This window comes from Ambystoma mexicanum, chromosome 6q, assembly GCF_040938575.1.
Source record: "Ambystoma mexicanum isolate Mex_15411 chromosome 6q, UKY_AmexF1_1, whole genome shotgun sequence".
NCBI classification, from domain to species: Eukaryota; Metazoa; Chordata; class Amphibia; order Caudata; family Ambystomatidae; genus Ambystoma; species Ambystoma mexicanum.
In genome coordinates this window covers 603,236,665-603,252,038 of record NC_090937.1, presented here as the reverse complement: position 1 = coordinate 603,252,038, position 15,374 = coordinate 603,236,665, and the positions used below count along the sequence as shown (strand labels likewise).

General features: G+C 42.7%; 1 protein-coding gene across 5 annotated transcripts in view; it reads left to right on the top strand.

The window, feature by feature from the left end:
* Window positions 1–15,374, top strand: part of ELF2 (E74 like ETS transcription factor 2) — a 1,226,980-nt gene that overhangs the window by 346,786 nt on the left and 864,820 nt on the right. For 3 of the 5 annotated variants that reach the window (XM_069631080.1, XM_069631079.1, XM_069631081.1), the window contains one exon: window positions 14,152–14,272. The exons of the other annotated variants lie outside the window; for them this stretch is intronic. The gene's annotated coding sequence lies outside the window, so the exon portion shown is untranslated. The remainder of the gene's footprint in view (window positions 1–14,151; window positions 14,273–15,374) is intronic. 5 annotated transcript variants of the gene reach the window in all.

Genomic DNA, 15,374 nt, shown 5'->3' with positions numbered 1-15,374 from the left:
TCATGTACTTTATAGTCATACTTATGGGTATGTCTGATTGGCTGATTGTTTTTTATGAGAATGGTGTCTTTGAATTGCTCAAGAATGTAAGTATATGGGTGCAAACAGTTGTCATGAGCATGGGTTCGAATCTGCTTATCGAGTGCCTGTAGCCTTGATATGGACCCTTTGAATCTGGTTTTAGCATTATTAACTGCTACCGATTGATGCAAATATATCTGTTGAACTTGATCTTTGGTATGGCACCACTTAAATTGACAAACCAGCAAATTATGATCACTTGTAGACATCTTGATGACATTTAATGAAATGTTATTTGAGAAATGTTGTGTATCAACAAAGATGTGATCAATTATGCTGGCACTGTTTTTTCTGTGCCATGTGGATTGAGCCGGTACATCTCCTGTAATTGCACCATTTACAAGAGTAAGTGCTCGCTCTGACATAAAGGCAAACCAACGTTGAGCCCCCTTAGATTGCAAACTTGTGTTTTTTTGGTTAAGATCCTAATTGGAATCACCTACTACAAAGGTTGATGTTATCCCGTCAGTTAGGGCAGTTAGCTCCAACATGTTGGACAATTTCGAATAGAATCTCTTCTGATATTCCATAAGGGTTTCGGTAAATATTTCGAGTCCAATAATACCAGTTGAGCTTGTTAATTTTACTAGTTGTAAAGAGCTACCATAATGTAGTCAGGGCTCCAACTTGAAGCCCGATGTTAGACAAGTAGCTACTAGTAGGCCTGAAGCTGGTCTGCCCTTAAGTCCTTTAACTGCCGGAATCAATGATTCCACATAATTGTCCCAAATAGGTGCCACAAGTAACCAAGTTTCCTGCAGTGCTATCACATCAACTGCCTGATTCATGGAATGATTAGCGGCGAAATCGCAGATTTGCTCACCTTTCTGCCCGAAAATCCCCATACTTTAAACAGGGATTTTCGGGCAGAAATGCGCGCAAATCTGCGATTTCGGCACTAATAATTCCATGAATCAGGCTGCAAATCCGCTAGTGAATTTTTTGAAGGATTCTGTCAAATGACTGTGGCCTTGTGTGTTCCAACAAGCAATTGTAATTTGTGATACTTCATGATGATTGTTTAGTTATGCTCTCGAAAATGCTGAAGAATTAGATTGTAGTCTTGCGTGAGGTTCTTTCCTGTAACAAACTGAATAAGTTCAATGTCCCTTGATGTAATTGACTCTAGTTCAGGAACATCTGAGAAAATGTTTAGTACACTTTACCGATTTAAATCAAACGTCTTGAACTGCCCTCCCCGACATTTCATTATTAATGAATTGCAATTGGGGCTGGTCTTAGGCTGTGATGGTTTTATCTGATGATTATGTGCATGTGTTCGATTGTGTGTGGGTCTTATAGATTCAGCAGCCGTTAGTAAGGCTTGTCTGTAAGGATACTGTGACGGTCTGTTCTCTGGGTTGATAATTAAGTCGTTCCTGCTCGATCCTATCTTCAGGGTGATTATGTATTTGATTGTCATAATCTTGAAACGCCATAGTGCTAGAGAGTGGTTCTGTTCTATACTGTGTAGACCGGTCTCTCACTATTTCTCGGGTCGGAGAACTGATTTTATTTGGAATTCCATAGATACCTTGTGAGCCCTGATTGTTCTTATCAGTTTGTGATGGTTGGATTCCTAGTTAGGTCACTGGGTCCATGCATGTTGCGATCGGAGCTGCAGATTTCTCCCTGTCTGCCAGGTATGAGTCAATCAATTTTTTCATGAGCTCTAGGGCATTAGAAGAAGAGAATGTTGTCACATTCGTGGATATACCCTTGGGCACCTCGGTCATGTCTTGACAATTCCTTACATTCTTTTCATTATTCTCAAGAACTTGCACTAAATCATTTAGTGGTGAGTGTTGAATTGGAGCATTAGCATTCTCGCTGGAAGTTTTTTTTTGGGCAATATAGGTGAAGAAACTTGCTGGTTACTCAACCTGGTGTCCACCTGGATTACTGCTGGTTCTCACTCCTCAGCTTCCGGCTGAGTACTGCATCCTTGTTTGTTATGTTGTTTACTAACTATATCAAGGGTGTTGAAAAAGGCTGTTATTTTATTTTTGTTTCTGGGCATCTTTAGTGCAGGCATGTTCTTTGATTTCCTTATTAAAGATTGTTTTGGGGCCTTTTTTGTCATAATCTGAGGCATAGATTTCGTTGTTATTTTAATAGCCTGCTTTTGGGCTTGTGGTTGGGAATCATTACTTGCCTCTTGATTAGTATCTAAGTCAATACTTATCCAGGATGCTTCCTTTCTAGCCGCTATTGGCTCGTCATTTGTAATGTCAATTGGCCGAATGATTTCTGGGATCAAAGGTACAAAACTTTATTTAGGTATAGTCTCTGATGTAGACTGGGTCTGCTGTTTATGCATCATCCAATTATGGATAGCGTCAATTTGTCCCGCTTTCAATGTGAGTTTCTGGTCTAATTTTTCCATCAGCTTAAATAAAGTTAGCAGCGTGGTGTTTATTGCAGAAAGAGTGATTTCTAAAAAGTTGGTACGGGGTTCATTTAAGTTTGAGGAAATTTTAATGAATGGTTTGTTCAACGGACATTGTCTTGGAGTGGGTTGAACATAAGCAGAACATGCAGAGGATTCCTCTAAAATAGATTTTCCTCCACTCTGCATATCACCTTGAAACGATTGCTTACTGTATATGGTGATGGGAGGTGTGCATTGGCTAGCATATAAGGAAATGTTTCCAGCTTCTAGGCTATCGATCACAGTGCTGTTCAGATTCTTCTGTGGGCCATTTACATTAATATTGGAATCACCTTCTACCTCCTGAACGCCCATCGAATTCACGGCGGGATCTAGGATAGTAGTATCAGATACCACTTGAGGCATAGGAGACACAGTTGCTGCTGCTGTAAATTTGATGTCTCCTCTGCCTGCTCTCTTGGGTGTAAAAAAGGAGGCTTTGTTTAGTGCTTGATTTATGGAAGGCCCTTTCCATTGAACTGGCTTAAGACTTTACTTGGATGTTGGTGGTCGGGTTAATTTAGGCGGGGCTTTAGGCGGGGCTGCCGGGGTTAACGTAATGGCTGTGCTAGAAACGCACATCTTTGTTGACCCTGTCACCATTGTTGGTTTTTCCATTAAGCTATTATATGCCATGTTACTGGGCAAGCACGTTTTCAAAGTATATAACTTGCAAAGCATAGGCCACTTACAGGTGAGGATCACTCGCCGCTATAAAAATAGACGGCGAAAAGAGAAAAATTATAATAATAATAAGTTAAGGAGCAAAAGAATGAAAGAAACAAATAAATTAAAAATAAATACAAGCTAAGAAAGCTGCTTCAACTCCAGCTGAAAAGCAATCTTAGCGTAATTATAAATAAATAAATTAACTTAGCTTACAGTCTGCAAAGAGAGTTTCAAAATGGCTCGGAAGCTAGTGGACACAATTGTTGATAACAGAATACTAAATTTGTCAAGGCAGTGTCCGCCCACCCGGCCATGCCGGGCAAAGCGTGATAAGCGGTACTTCTGCAAGGTACTTCCTTGCTAGGTGTGCGCACGCTGGTGTGCGAGCACTCGCCAAATATAGAAAAGCGGAAGTACGGCCCCTCCAGGGGCGTGACAAACAAAGCTTTCCCTAAAGGTTTCTGGTACACAGAGTCCAACAGGCTTTCACAGCAGAAGCTTCGCGCGTTTTGCAGCGGGATAAGCGGTACTTCTGCAAGGTACTTCCTTGCTAGGTGCGCGAACCTATTTCCCCCTAGTTCTGTCTCATCGGAAGTGTAATCTAAAAATGGAGTCATGGAAACACCATGATCTTTTTCGATATCAGTACTAGCGTTTGTTCACGGGTGTATGAACCAGAAGGCAGAGGCTGCTGTGGAATGTGCTTTCTGACAGTGTTCAGCACATAAAGATGCGGAACCCCTCCTCCCACATGCAGCATGCTTAGCAACGCACTCGAGGGCTGCTGAAAGGAGAAACTACCAGCGCCGAATGTCCTGGTGAAAGTGGCAATTAAAGCATGCGCGTGTGTGAGGGAGGACAGCAGTTTACTTTTAGCTGCAGTTTTTTTGGGAAGGGGCATATATAGGGCCTGTGAGTAAGCCACTATGAAACAAGTACGGTTTTTCCGTGTGGAGGCGTGTTTTTTAAAAAAAAAAAAAAAAAAACAGACGTATCTGTCCATCTGTTAAAAACTCCTCTTTTGCCCCACGGTTTTGGCACAGGCTTGGATTGTATAAATGCGTGGTTATTAAAAGTGACAACTTTATCGTTGAAAATCGAATGTATTGTCTTTCTGCCCAGTTGTTCTTGTATATGTTGTGACTGGTACCAGGCAGGCTGATATTACTGTGTGGTTTGTTGAGTCGTGCAGCTTAATTCACAGAAGCGTTTTACAATGGCAAAACCCCATTGGAAAACGTTCTGTGAATTAAGTACATTTGTCTCTGCATACAGCAGACGGGGATTTGTTTGTTGAACGTACACACGCTTGCCTTATCACTCCCATCCTGTCTCAATCGTCCTCTATCAAAACAACTCTTTTTGTGTTCTGTTGCTTAAATTTAAGATTACTCTTTAGTCTGCTGTCGTCTACAGTTGACGCAGTATGCCCTGCTCGTGGCAGTCTGATTTTGGGATCTCACTGTTGGCTACAATTTGTTTTATTTGTATTTTAGTATTTTTTTTTGTGTGAAGTCTCCACAATGTTGAGTTTTCTCAGCCTTCTTGAACTTCGGTGATGCACTAATTGCCTGGCTGGCAGCAAAATGGGATGGATGTTGGTAACTTGAAATCGAGAATATCGAATCTGTAAACACAGACCTGGAGAATTTCAGCCATGGCTACACGTGAGCTAAACCTGAATATTGGTAAATATTGGTACATTTTGCAGTGTTTTTTTTTTTTTTTGGTGTGGGCTGGCATCAGTGCTTGGATTTCATTCAACATAGGGATAATAAACCCCAACACCCCAACCCATTGGGGCAGCTGTTGAAAAGCAGACACGAGTAGTTTTCTTTTATTTATTTATTTATTCATTTATACATTTTCAAGAAAACAGAATTAATCCAACAATAATAATGCGAAGGGAAGTAGCACATATGTCAATTCATCAATTTTCAGTTCAGAATACCTTCCCTCGAATCCATCTGTATTCAGCAAAACATAACGTTGCATTATCAGTTCATCAATTCAACTTTAACTAGGTCATGAACAATTCATTTGTCAACAATCAATTGGAGAACAATGCAATCATGAACAAACAAAACAGCGGGAAGAAGAAAAAGAAGAAGAAGAAGAAGAAGAAAAAAATTCAGTAAATCGGAGCCTGTGCAATCCGTAGCAATATCCGTTCTGTGCAAAGTACGCAGTTTCAAGTCTGTCAGGAGTTCATAAAGTGCCTCATCAGATCTGGCCTAAAATACATCTGCTCCCTATCCTCCACATAGTTCAAGAAAGGGGTCCAGATCCGCCTCAACCTCAATAGCTTCCCTTCTAATATAGCTGTGAGCTTTTCAAGACCCATCAATTCCCACACCTACCAATATTCCACCTGTGGTCCCTCCACTGGTTTCCAGAACCGCGCCCTGGTGATTCGTGCTGCAGTAAGCAACTGCGCAATTAGGGCTGCTCTGGACCCCGTCATCGGGAAGGATCCATCCACCGGCATGGCCCCAAGGATTAGTACACGCGGGTCCATAGAAAGCAGCATACCCATAATGTCCTTGATCTTGGAGCGGACCTCTAGCCAGTAGTCCCGGATGACTGCACAATGCCACCACATATGCCCCAAGTCACCCTTTTCTCCACACCCATGCCAACATGTATCCGGATACTCAGGGTTCATGGCATGCAATCTAGTCGGCGGGAAGTACCAATGGAAGCATATCTTAATTGCGTTCTCCTTACCAATGTACACCTAGAACTCTTGTGGGCCTTATGCCATATGCGCTGCCACGCTCCCTCTGGGATTTCAACGCCCAACTCTCTTTCCCACGATAACATGTAGGGGAGCTTTTCACCCTCAGAGACATTTTCTAGAAGGCCATAACAAGCTGCCAGCCTATGAGAGCTCGGTCCCTCAAGAATTCTCAGTTCTATCCCAAAGGGCACTCTGCTGACAGCCTGGCGAGTTTCCCTATTAGTCAGCCAGTGGCGTAACTGTATGTACCTAAACCGTTCCCCCTCCGACAGCCCAAACTTCTCCTTACACTCCTGGAATGTCAGTGGTTCCTGGTCTACATAGAAGTCCCTAAGCCTCAGTGGTCCATTTGATTCCCACCCTTGGAATGAGTTGGGAGCCAATCCCGGTGTAAATGCCGGGTTTTGTGCCACAGGGGACAGTGGACCCAGACCTAAAGCTATCCCTCTTTGCACTCTCGCCTTATCCCAGCTTTGAAGCGTAGCAAGCGTTGGCAGGAGTTCCCCCTGATAATTTCGCGCCTCTTTGGGCAGGAAAGGGTAATGTTCTAACAGCAATGGAGAAGCTTCCTGCTCTATTTCCTGCCGTTTAGGAGTTTCAGTGGAGCTTCCCCAGGCTAACATAGGAGCCACCTGCGCCGCCCTGTAGTAGCGCTGAACGGAAGGCAGACCTATACCCCCCCTGTATCGCCTTTCTCGTCAAGAGTTTATAGGGTATTCTAGGCCTCTTATGTCCCCACACAAAGCGCCCCATCTCCTTCTGTATATCTATAAGATCCCTCTCGGGAATCCATATCGGCAATGAATAGAAGGCATATAGAAGCTTCGGGATAAGCAACATCTTTACCGCACTCACCCTTCCCAACCAAGACATTTCCTGTGAATCCCATCGACGAAGCCATTCTTTAACTTCTCTGAATAATGCCGGTATATTCGCCTTAAATAGACCTGCATAGGTCGGGGTCAATTTAATCCCTAAGTAGGGAATGTTTGTAGAAGACCAGGGAATAGGAAAGGCTGCCCGTATCTCTGCCAGACTCTTCAGGGACTCAGTCAATGCCATACCCACCGATTTGTTGGCGTTCACTCCAAACCCTGAGATTTTTTCAAAATTGGACAATAAGCGCATCAGAGGCGGAATGGACTTAGTTGCGTCCTTTAAGAAGCATAGCGGGTCATCGGCGTATAACGCTATCTTGTGGCATTGTCCTGCGAATTCAAAGCCCATGATCTCCCTACTTAAATGGATATGTTGTGCTAAGGGCTCTAAAGCTAATGGAAAAACCAAAGGGGACAACCCTGCCTAGTGCCCCTATATAAACGGATCGCTGAGGTCATGTTCACATTCACTCTGACTTTAGTGGAGGGAAACTGATAACTGGAAAGGATTAACCTCAAGAATCTGGGGCCAAACCCGAATCCCTCTAGCACCAACTGTAAGTAACACCAAGACATACTATCAAAAGCCGGGTGGGCATCTAATGATAACAGCGACAATTTACCTGGCAATCTAGGGGCCAGAGCTGTCAAATCTATCGTCCGACGTATATTATCTTGTGTCGAACGATTCCGTATAAACCCCGTTTGATCTATCTCCACTAGCGTCGGAAGAATCTCCCCAAGGCGCTCTGCTATCACCCTACTTAGTAGTTTCGCATCCGTATTTAGTAAAGTAATTGGGCGGTAGGAAGCGCATTCAACCAGATTTCTCCCGGGTTTCAAAACCAATGTCGTAGTGGAATCTGCCATAGACTCCGAGATCAACCCCGTTGCCCAGATGTTATTAAACAGTTTGCCAAATAAGGGGAAAGCTCAGCCCTGAAAATCTTATAGAATTTATTCGAGAACCCATCAGGCCCTGGGGCCTTACCCAGGGGAAGGGAGCGAATCACGTTTTCTATCTCCTCCCTTATAATTGGCTCCTCTAGAAGCACACGGGTTGCTTGAGGCAGGTGTGGCAAATGCGCTTCTCGTATAAACCCCTCCGCCATACCTATATCTGTCTGGTGTGGGGCCGAGTGATCCCTAAAATACTCCTCCACTACCCGAACTTTCTCCCTCTCAGATGTGACCCTCTTTCCTTCCCCATCCACAAGTGCCTCAATCCTATTGCGACTCGCCCGTTGTTTCAACTTGGCTGCTAATAGCCGATTGGCCTTGTTACCCTTAGAGTAGTATTATTGCTTAACTCTCATCATGGCATACGCTGCACGGCTCATATGATGGGTCTCAAGGGCTCTCTGGGCTATCCTCACCTCTCGTTTCCAACTCTGAGTAGGTCTACACCTGTGTGCCTCTTCCCTCTCCCGGAGCTCCAACTCCAACTGGGCTTGTATTTGTTTCCTGGCCCTACTTTTCTCTGCAGAATAAGCAATTACCTGTCCCCGAAGCACAGCCTTCGCCGCATCCCATATCTTTGTATACAGCAGTGCCTCTGTCTCATTCTCACTAAAGTAAAGGTTAATTGCCTCCGAAATACTGAACGGAACTGGGGATCCTCTAGGAGGAATTCATTCAATTGCCAGGACCGTGGTGGGCTTGGCTGGGTCTGAAGAGAAGCCAACGTGAGCAGGACCGGGGCGTGATCTGACAATGCCTTGGGCAGTATATCGACATCAATTGTTTGGGCTATTAATTTATCGGACACCAAGAACATGTCCAACCTGGAGAATCTGCTGTGCACCGCAGAATAATGTGTATTCTCGCTCTCCTGGATGACAGAACCTCCATACCTCTATAAGGGAATGTTCCCGCAAAAGCGTAGTAATTGCCAAAAAATTATTTTTATCAGCGCCAATCTGGGGGAGAGTTTTATCCATCAGAGTGTCAATTACAGCATTGAAATCCCCACCAATTATTAATTCACCCTCTGCATGTTCAAACAGCATCTTCGAGACAACAAGTAGTTTTCAAATGTTTGCTCTGATTTCCCTACAGCTGACATCAGCTGCAACTTGGCTAATTAATGGTGAGGGGGAAATCATGGGACTCTTACTGACTCCGAAACATGTGGAGAACCGTAGTTTCATACCCCTGGCATAAAGGAATCGGAACTTAATTTTTCCTTTAGGCTAAAAGAATGAAATAGTTACCAGCTTGGCATTGGACTTTCAGTCACTCTGCTTCCTCCACGCTCCCTGTTGTCAAGGGAGCACCCAGTCTGAAGCAGACATACGGAATAAAATTTCGCTGGTTAAGGAGCATATTTACTGGGTAGATGCTAGGGATGCTACCGGAAAAGCAGGGCTGGCTTCTTTGTGCTTTTTAGAACCTTCTTGGGCCTCCACTGAAGCTCTCGATATACCATCCCCCAAAGTATGTGCATCACTTTGCTTTTACTTTAAAGGGGTCCTATGTAGTATCAAGTAACAAGGCTGATTTGCTTTTTGTTGCGAGAGCGAATACATTTGTGGCGCTTCGTTTTTTTGAGTTAATATAACAATACACAACATTAAATCATCACACTTCATTCTAAAAAACAGATAATAAAATGCACGATATTTCATGAAATACAGTTCCAGGTGACTCTTAAAACCACAAAAAGGAAGACAAATATATATACTTATCCCACCCTATGACCCACCCTCATTATGCTCATCCTTAAGAACTTTTGCGAATGTTGACAAATGTGAAAATTGTCCATGCAAGATTTATACAGTACCAGGAATGTGCAAGTGAGGAAATATTGTACCTTCCAAAGTAACTAATTCCATACAGTACGAAAAGTAAACCTGTGCAAATAAAGATAATACTTCACTCTTTAGGCATTATGCCAATTGTGCAAACGGCCAATACAGGACTGAGAATGTGCAAAACGTGCAAATACAGTAGACCAAGTTACCTCATCAATTACAAAGAGCAGGATCAGTACAATGTTATTATCATGTGGTAATCTGCATAGTTCTTTATGATGTATATGCAAAAGGATCAATATTATCCTCATTTGTCTAGGAACCTGGGGGCAACCCACCTCCCTCTCTTACAGGTGTAATTTTCTCATAAAATGTACTACTACAATAGCCATAGAGCTTGTTTAGCCACTCAAACACTTGAGCCAAAAAACGGTCCTATCCATTGTTCCTTTCACAAATAATTTCCTAAAATAGACTATCCTCCAAACACTCAACAATGGACGAGAAACCAAAAGGTGTTCCAGTATCTCCAAGGTTTACCCATCTTTACAAAACCTACACTTTGCCTCTTTCTCTGAGAGCTCTTTGTGTCTGAGAGATAATTCACCCATGGGGAGGAGATTCCACCTGAACCTCATACACTCCAGGCTAAACCTAGGTCATTGAGATAATTTTAGATATGAGGCTAGTTCTCCCAACCTCTTATGCTTGCACACAAGGTGTCTCAAGCTCACATACCCATGAAATGCAGTAGTCGTTATACACCAACAGTTATAAAAATTGTTTACACCCTTGATAGTTCCATCATTAAATCTGTTTTAGTCCAGTTGCAACTAACCAGTATTTTATTACATACCAGACTAAAATCTATTAGCACTTTCACTGACTCATTGTCCATTAAGGTGCCCAGATCTTCATACAATGTGTTCGAGGCAGCACAGATCATTTTACGGTATAGTGACAATAACCTCCAAAGGCCCAAACTCTGAGTAAATTGAGCCCCAACTCTATCCTAATAGCGGTGGTGGGAACTGCATTAGGGATGCCCAGGACTCTCTGCCATACCAGGCACTCTAGGGTATTCCAAAAGTCGAGCACCGAGTCAGGCTGCAATTCCACACAATACAAAAGTTTAGGAACTGATTTCCCCACATAAACGTTTATTAACGGCAGCAAGGTGAACTTACAATATTTGTTTTTATGTATTTCATCCGAGTGATGTTAGATTATGCTTAAAGTACTTAGTATATGCTACATCTGATTTAGTTGAGATTGGGTAGCCCAAATAGATCAGATGTTTAACTTTCTCTAGTAAAACATAATTTAAGACCCATTTTTAAATTTCGAGCTAGGCATCATTTTTGTTTTGTTCAAATACATTTTTAAATCTGCGTTTTGGCAGCCCAATTGAAATGATCGAAATTGTACCTGCACTCTTACCAGCGTGGTTTCATGTCCTAACAAATCTCATGCGAAATTGAAATCGATCAATAGCCTTGTGATTCATCAGCAGTATTAACTGTGACTACACTACTCTACCCAAGTCCACCCAACCTTATAATTGGTTAGCCTTGATAATGAGGAAAGTGGCCGAAACCCGTGTCAGCTGTTCATTTCACGAATCCATCTTCTTATGATCTAAAACAGAATTGTATCTTTGTTCTCGAATTTTGATTGACTCACAGCAAAACCTAGGCAGTGCATGTTGCACTTTACTTCCAAAATTAATCCTATGATTGGGTAACTAATCTGGGCTGGTTAGAGGGGGGCTCCCAGTGGAAGTAACCAACGCAGCAGGCCGCTCCTATTCAGCAATTGCTTATTACTAGGTGGTGAATATAGCACACTGGTGGTTTCTAGGCTAACCCCTAGCCTTCCTATCCTTTAACTGCTCCCACTATGCTCATTCCTTATAGTGCTTTATTACTCACTTTTTTCTTTTGAGAAATAGTTTAGAAATGTTTTGAATTATCTTTATTCTGTTGTAAAATACCTCAAATCCATGATTTTCTTACTAGATGCTTATTTGTAAGGTGTACCGAAGTTCTGAAGCTATCAAAGTAGTAATGAGGGGCCTCTAACAATAGAATGCTCTTTCAATGTTAACGTTTTGTCCAAAGGCATTGGACTGGATGATTATTTTGGAGGGCTACAAAAGTAAATTGGGATCACATTTTTTGGTAGAAGATGGGTATTAAATGTTGGTCGGATCCTGCTGATGAGTCACTTGAAAGCAATGTGTGTTTTATTTGTATTTTTTCGAATTGCTGTAGCAAAAACATAAAGGGAATGTTGGGGGCAGTGTAACCACCGGTTTCAGATGCACGTTCCGGGCTCAGTAGTTCTCCCCTTGTTGTCCTCCCCTTCAACAGCTGGGGATTTATCCTGTAGTGAAAGCAGAGTTTTGCACCTTGTATCCTTCACACAGCCCCTTGTTCACAAATGTGGCAGAAACTCTTCAGGCAAACCTTCCATGTCCCCCAAACTCCACTGTGATTAGGAGTCCATACCTGGCCTGCTGTCCTTGGCTGGGAAACTGCCTTGGGGATCATGATCTCGCTCATACAGTTATGTCCTTGTCCTAGTGAATTTCCTTTCTACTGGTAGAAATAAAGGTGAATGTCCTTGGCGATGCTCCCAGTACCAGTCCCAGCTCTTGCTCCCTTTCACTAATTTTAGCTCTACACTCCCCAGGGACATGCATCCTTGAGCATAAGAGCTAGGGAACAGGGCAAGTAGGCACAGTGGGGGTATGAATTGCATGGTGGGACAGTCTGTCCTACTTTCCTCCTGCCTGTGCCCCTTTACTAAGCTCTGTCCCACCCTGTTTCTTTTCCCTTTAACAAAAGCAGCTGTGGAAAATCTCCCTGGCATGTTTTAGCGTACTCATGTTAAATGTGTACTTCAGCCCTATTTTCTATCTCATATTTAGCACGATCTCCCTTAGCATTTCTAATTCCTTTACTGGTTTATTTAGTTCATGTTTGCTGAGTCAATGTCCCTTAATGCCAGTGAAATCTCATTCCTTATTTGTCAATATAATCTGAGGCACAACACTACTTTGGTTTCAGAAAGGGTCTCTATATCGGTATACATTTTTTGCATGAACTTTTTTTAAGGGGGTTAAACATATCTGGTAAAACAGTATGGCTTGCTGGTGAGGTATGACATGAATTATTGTCCAGTTCAGGTGGCCATACCTTCTGAAGAATAAATCTGGTTAGAAGGAATCCAGACTGGTTTCCAGTAGTTCTAAACTAGTACGTGCTTTTTCCATCCGGGGAACTTTACTTGGATGAAAGGGCACTACATTAGTGATGGATGCTATTTCATGCCTCCTAACATAACCCAAGGAAGGGGCCTCAAAAGTGAGTAGATTGGTTTTCTTTTTTTCCTGGAAAGATTAGAGTATGTGAGGATCATCCTCTCAAAGTAAGTGGGGGAAAAAGAGCTATGACGTGCACAGTTCACTATTCAAGTGTGCAAAGGTAATGCCGCAGACCCATCTGATCTGCCTATTTCCTGTCTAATCTTCAGACCATAAATTGTCTCAATACTTTTCTTTATTAGATTAGCTCCCTTGCTCAATTTGGGATTAGCAGCAGTTTGGATTGTTTTTTGTGTTGTCTGTTTTGTTCTCCGTTGAATCTGTGTGCTTGAAAACAGAGTTCTCTGTCTGGTTTTGAGCTGTGACACTATTACATGGTCAGCCTGCCCACACCTCAGTGGCGCAGTTCTACCAGCATAGGGCTGTGTGGTGGTTGTGTTAGCTGGAATGATCCTACTGTGAGTGATGGTTTAAACCATTGACGGTATCTAGTGAAAAAGTAGGCAGCAAAGATGTGGCCGGTGAAAAAGCTGTGGTGAAAATACCTCTGCAGTGAAAGTCCAAGCAACTAATAGTAAAAAAATACAGCAGACAAGTAACCCAAAATATACTATCAGCACTACATGTTTGGCTAAGAAGGGTTTAGTGGGCTTGTGATTGTCTGGTTTAGTGTAATGCTAAGGATAGGGGTTGGATTAAAGCATTTTGGGTTTGGTTAGACATTAGGGTAGATAAAGTGTCTGGGTTAGTGTTGGGGCTGAGGTTATTGAAGGCTAGAGCTAATCGAGTAATTGTTTGGGTAAGTATTATAGAAAGGCATAGGGAGGTTGGAGAGGGATGTTAATGATGGCGTAGGATTACGGTTAAGATAAACCTAGTGGTTAGGGTAAAGTGGTAGAGTTGCAAGTAGGGTAAAGCTAGTATTAGAGCAAGGGCTTGGATTAAGGCAACGGCTATGTACTTTGTAGCGAACTGGTGATGGGGTTCGAGATAAGTTCACAGTCCATTTCCTATTTATTTTATAAAGGCCTGGTGTTCTGTAAGTGTTCAGGGTGGAATAAGGGTTGTAATCTGTTGTAATTAGAGTTGGAAGGTTTAGGAATGGAGTTAGGCGGAGGTTTGGATCCCATTTAGGGTTACATCCTTGTACTTTTCTGTGTTTAAAATGAGCATTTGTGGCTAACTTATTACTGAAAACATGGTCACACTTTGGATTGTTTGTATTGAATGACTACATTTTTTAAACAACTTTTTGCTGACTGTTTTCACAGGACTCCATTTTCACATAGAACCCTAGTGACATTTAGGAACCAGAGTGAACTTTGCAAATGGGATCTTCACCGGCGTACCTGAGGAGAGTTTGTCTGGTGCTTGAGCAAACAGTATCATCTGGTAAGGAGTACTCTAAATGTCCCAGGAATAAATAGTTTCTTTTGAAATCTTGTGCGGCTCTTGACCCCCCCACCAAACATATTATGAAAAAGTTTATAATAATCTGGATCTAGTCCATATATAGTCACTGGTGATTTTGGAGCACATTTCAGCTGAGGATAACTCGATAGACTGGTAGGTGATTTAAATGGTGAGTAGTGGTACTACTGCAGTGGGAAGGGACACGCATCTCTTTCATTACGCATATGTAGTTAGAAGTAGAATGTCACAACTTTCCACCAGTGGCAGGGTCCTCTACCCTGCCATGTGCTTACCTGCTAGTCTAATGCAGAAAATCTGTCTTGCTATGACACGCTACACATTCTATAGGCACTATTTCAGGGCAATCCAAACCAGTGAGCCCCCAGATCTTTCATGACCTCCAGAAAAGAACACCAGAGATGGCTTTAAATGATGGTCTAGATACCAAGAATTACCTATAATCAAACTTTCTGGTATTCCATTAGGTCAATGGAAACTCATTTTTCTTTAAAAAGGCATTTCTTTTCTGCCATCTAAACCCACAGATTGGTACTTCACTGAGCTAGAGCTCAAATAATGTTCCTAAAGAATACGTCTTGCAAACTATTTTCAGAAACCTGATGCAATTAATTGTGATTCTGTTTCATGTCCAAGCATTCAACCCATACCATAGCAGGATTTCTCGATTGTGAAAAGCCAGAGGGTGTTTTACAACCTAGTCCCCGGGGATCCCGTTCTTGGGTGGCCAGGGAAAGGCCATCGCTTTTGGATCCCGACCCGGGGGGTGGTCAAGTGAGGGAGGATAACCTGGGTAGGGAGGGATCTTCTGGGAGTGGGGGAAAAGCACCTGATGATGAGACATGGTATCCCCCCCTTTCCACAACTCTTCTAACCCCTCTCTGTGCCTATTTTATGGGAAACTACAGCTCCCAGAATTCTTCCCCACTTCACATTGACAACACTACTGAGCCGAGGAAGATGAGGAATGAGGCTAGGAAGATTACCTCTACTGACGTGCAATGGCTCTGTCCCTTTAATGAGACCAGGCAGAGTCAGGCACTTAATCTTAACTGCATACACA